Here is a 5135-nt window from a genome sequence, read left to right as displayed (position 1 = left end):
ATGTGGGTCTGGTTATATTTTATTAAATCGGAATCGCACCACAGTCCTTTTTGTCACTTCCTGTCCAGCCTGAAGGCGTCTGGTATCGGCTGGAAACTGTCCGACTTTCCCGCAGCTTTCTGTCCCCGCCCCCGCTGCTGCCGCCTGCTCTCGTCCACTTTACAGGCGAGGCGCAGTTCATCTCGAACGAGCCTATGGACAGCTTTATTTTTTATTTTTTTTATTTTTTTATTAACAAAGAACAATTATATCGCCAGTATGTACATATACAAAAAGTCAATACCAGAAGTGCATATACAGAATATATATATATATATATATATTAAAAAAATTAGTAAAATTAATAGCATTATTTGTAGGCCAGACTTTTTTGTAGTTCACAAGTGCTTTTTTTAAAATAAAGATATTTAAATTAAGACTTGTCAATGATCCAAAACTGTGTACTGACATCTGTGTACCAGGCATAGGCGACATTATTATTAAGTGATCAACATGTAATCTTTTTTTAAACTTTTTTTTTTATTATTGTTTACGCCAGGCTATGAATTACGAGGTGGTTACGTGGTGGCCAATCCAAAAATATAACGGAGTTGTTACATTAACATTTGATTACATTTGGAATGGGAATTCTTTTTGACTGAGGGAAAGTCAAAGCAATTAAAAAAAAACAATAAAACATTTGCAAGACAAATCCATCCAGCACCACATTAACAAGCCTCAATTCATTTTATTGTTACACGTTACATTAACATGCACTCGTTTGAAATCAGCCAAAGTCCGCATTTTTACGCGGGGGGGGGGGGGGGGGGGGGGGGGGGGGGCAATTTACTTTGCTGCAAAAATTGCAGATTTCCATGCAAAATAATGCGGGGCTTGCATGATTTTTGTTGCTAAAAGTCACAAATATCTTAGCAGTAAGTTGAAAAATGTTGTGTTTACTTCACGCTAGGGAGCCATTTCCCCTGTTGCCATGGTAATGTTATGAAGTGACGCAATTACACAACAAGACAAAAACATTCCATTTTTCATCAAACCGCAGTTTTTCCAAGTGCCCGCAATTTCATTGCATAAATATCCCAGATATTCTATTGAATTTTTAAATAAAATGTGCCGCGTAATCAAGGATTTTTGCAACAAACAAAAAACTTTTTCAAGAATGCATGCGTGGCCATCTTGCGCATGTGCAGGACGGATCGTGCAGTGTTGTGAAGCCTCGTAAAACACAATCATCATCGGTGCATGCGTGAACATCTTGCGCATGTGCAGAACGGATCGTGCAGGCAGGACGGATCGTGTACTGACAGTAGGTATATGTGGGAGATAACATAGGAACAGGCTACTGCTAACTAACATGCTAGTTAGGATTAAAATAGACACAGGCTAATTACTGCTAACTAGCATGCTAGGCTAATTACTGCTAACTAACATGCTAGTTAACATTAACATAGACGCAGACTAATTACTGCTATCCAACATGCTAGTTAACATTAACATAGGCACATACTAATTACTGCTAACAAACATGCTAGGTAACAGGAAAAAAGGCACAGGCTAATTATTGCAAACTAACTTGGTAGTTAACATTAGTAATTAAACCTAAACAGCTAGATAGATAGATAGATAGATAGATAGATAGATAGATAGATAGATAGATAGATAGATAGATGTTTATTGATCCCAAGAAAAATGGGAAATTCCGGGGTTACAGCAGCAAAATCAGTTACAAAGCACAGAATATAAATATAAATGAAATACTAGGGAAAATATACATACATACAATATACATGAAATATTAATATGAATAAAGTAAAAAAGAACACATTTTTGAATATGTACAGGATGGGGAAACAAAAATGTGCAACTGCTTAAATAATATGCTAAAATGTTAAAATGTATGCTACATGTAAATAAACCAATTGTGCAGTTTGCATTAGTGCAGTAGTGTGGTGTCCAAAAGTCGTGTGGTGTTCAAAAGTCTTATCTAGCACCCAGAGATGACATGTTAAAAAGTGTTATTGCTTGTGGTATGAATGATTTCTTGTAGCGGTCCGTGCGGCATCGAAGCTGTCATAGCCTCTTAGAGAAGCTGCTCCTCTGTTGGACCAGTGTGGGGTGGAGAAGGTGGTCAGGGTTATCCATGATAGATAACAGTTTGTTCAGTGACCTCCTCTCCACCACAGATTCAAAAGTGTCCTGTTTGCAGCCGATCACGGAGCCAGCCTTCCTGATCAGTTTGTTCAGTCTGTTTTTATCGCTGGCTCCGATGCTGCTTCCCCAGCAGATGGCGGATGGCAGATTAGCTAATTCTAAATCCAAACTGTCTGCGAGTTTACCCTGTACTATACGGTGATTCCTCTACTGTGTGACAGTAAGTCGCATGATTATGACACAATCGTTAGCCTATTTTAATAAAAACGTCTGCTACAAAGCTATATCGTGAGCTACAAGGTAAAAGAGCCTTTTACACATTGTCGTTTTTCTTTCAAAATTAACAAGAATTTTAATAAGATGTAACTTTCAGTTTTGATGATATGATTTTGAGATTAATTTTTTAATAGCCTAATGTTACATATAACATTAAGGCTCTGGCAAATCAGGTATTACATTTGTTGCTCTTGTTGAAAATTCAACTCATACTTTATTTAAAGTAGCATAGCAGGACTTTGCAGGACTCTGTAGGGCACTAGCATAGCAGGGTGTAGCAGAGCGTGCAGCAGGACCACGAAGGCAGCTGCAATTATGATTTTGGTGCCACCCTAATCCAAGGAAACATGCTGGGGGAAAAGAAAAAAAATGTAAGGACTCCAGGGAATAAGCTCCCCTGAGCTAGGTTAGTAACAAGCATTTCTGAGACTTGGATGCACACAAATGGAAAATAGGAACCCTATTTATTGAAAGGCCCAGAGATGTTGTCCACCGAAATACAGGCGCTGCTGGGAATCAAACCCAGGATCTCCTGTTCACAAGACAGCCGCCTTAACCACTAAGCTACAGTGCCTCCTACAGGCTGACCCCTCTTGCAAAAATACGACCTAGTGAACATGGATGTGAATTATTAAAAACGGCTCTGTAAATGTTTTTGATGGAGGAAAATGTATGGTGCTAAAAACGTTTCATAAGTATTTGCAACTAGTAAAACCATGTGTTTTGGCAGCTACAGTGTAAAACATGATAATTCCATTTAAATTCTGATATCTTGAGGTGAGAGAGAGAGTCCATCGAAAAAGGCTTAACTTTGGAACCTTATATATATATATATATATATATATATATATATATCCCTGTTATGAACAAGCATGACATGGTTGGTACCACTGGATTCCTTACATTGTCTAGTTTCATATAGTACCGAATATATTCACTAAAGCTTGCCCGACGCTTAACAACATTTCAGCCAAAGACCAGGCAAATGTCACATACTACAGCGCTGACTTTAACGAGCTAAGTTAGCATTGCCGTACAAGAACGTGGACATAACATAAAGCAAATTGTAAATGCACTGCAACAGTAATGCTGAAAACTAAAATTGTAATTTATTTGACGAGAAAGTCCTAATAATAGCAACTTACCTGGAGGAACGTTAAGTAGATCCTGCTAACCGTGGCATCTCATGGGCTTCTATGTAGTTTCAACAGCGGTTGGCATCCATTGGTGTTGCATTATCTCCTGGAGGGCACTGGAATTGTCACTTGAGAGACAAATTGTTTAGTGGCAACAACAGCACAGAAAAACACAGATATACTTTTGCGTACATAAATTTCTCTGCATTCATTTGTGCATTGTATTTCTCAAGTCACAAAGTAGAGGCACAGATACAACACAGATTTAGAAAAATACAAATCAAGTATGTGAATTGTGTTTTACAAGGACTTATGAGACTGTTTTAGCCGCCATAAAAATGGATGCAACACATTTGCTAAACTTTATAAACCCTGTACATGAGAAGCACTGAAAGTTAAAATAACTATTGTTTGTTAACAACAAAAACTCCACAGTGCACTTTCCACTTTGATGCAGCGATGTACAGGGGCACATTCAATCTCAAAATGGTGTGCAACATGTTTCTTTTTAACAGAACCTTGCGCATTAATGTTGTTGCACTATTTATATATATTTTAAACTGATGTTCTTATCTTGCTTTTGTGATCTTACCTGTAGCACTTTGAGTTTTGTCTTAAATGTAAAGTGCATTACAAAGAAATTGTATTATTATTATTATTATTATTATTAATATTATAATTTTTCCTCTGAACGGTGAGGAGCGGTGTGCAACAGACTTTGAGATATGTTTTCTCTGGTTTGGTGTGCGTTACAGAGGTGTTACCCAATGAGCAGCTTGTATTATCAGGCCCAGAACGTGGCCCAGGTGTACACCAGGATCCTGTGACATCACTGCTGGGTGTGGTTTAAGGTCCATGTGACGCTGAGTGATCTAAACGGCCAAGGCACTGCCTAATTTGAGCGTCCTCCAGGCTTTTCCTCACAGAGTGGACAAGAGGTAATAATCAATATACCAATTTTCATCAAAATAGCTTAATTAGGCCAAATGAACAGAAACGGTTGATACATAAACTAGGTGGGTATCATAGTCTATACTTGCATGCTGTGATTGGTAACACGTCCTCATACTCTGCTTCTGACTGGCTAGTACTTACTGCGCATGTGCAACTCCTAACAAAGATGGAACAAAAGTGAGATGTCTCACTCTGTAGCTAAAACAGCAAGCTCAACACACGGGGTGAAAATGAGGAGCTGTAGCAATGTGCAATAAAACAAAAATATGGTGTTTTTTGAAAATTAAACCATGTAAATCTATTCAGAAATCACCTTTAAATACAATTATGAACAGAATGTGAGCACTTTAATGTTGTGTTTCTGTGCATCAAGTTACTACTGGGATTTGAACCCAGGATCTCCTGTTTACTAGACAGGTACTTTAACCAACTAAGCCACAGCACCTCTTCTTCACGTGTTTTATTATTAACCATTTTGACCCATAACCTAATGCCCAACAGAATGTAGGGCAGGCGGATTGTCTTCCTGAAATATTGTGACTTTACCCCACTAACACAGAACGTTTAGGGAACGTTAGGGAACGTTAGTTTTTGGTTCTCTAAAGGTTAGTTCGAACCAAA

The 5135-nt window shown here is 38.2% G+C and overlaps 2 non-coding genes across 2 annotated transcripts; both read right to left on the bottom strand.

Moving 5' to 3' along the window:
- Positions 1-2925: 2925 nt before the first annotated feature.
- Positions 2926-2998, bottom strand: trnat-ugu. The gene has a single exon. It is a non-coding gene; the product is annotated as a tRNA-Thr (tRNA).
- A 1887-nt stretch (positions 2999-4885) lies between these two features.
- Positions 4886-4959, bottom strand: trnat-agu. The gene has a single exon. It is a non-coding gene; the product is annotated as a tRNA-Thr (tRNA).
- Between the last annotated feature and the right edge of the window lie 176 nt (positions 4960-5135).

The sequence above is a fragment of the Etheostoma cragini genome, chromosome 24 (genome assembly GCF_013103735.1).
Source record: "Etheostoma cragini isolate CJK2018 chromosome 24, CSU_Ecrag_1.0, whole genome shotgun sequence".
In the NCBI taxonomy this organism is placed as follows: Eukaryota; Metazoa; Chordata; class Actinopteri; order Perciformes; family Percidae; genus Etheostoma; species Etheostoma cragini.
This window is presented reverse-complemented; position numbering and strand designations above follow the sequence as displayed.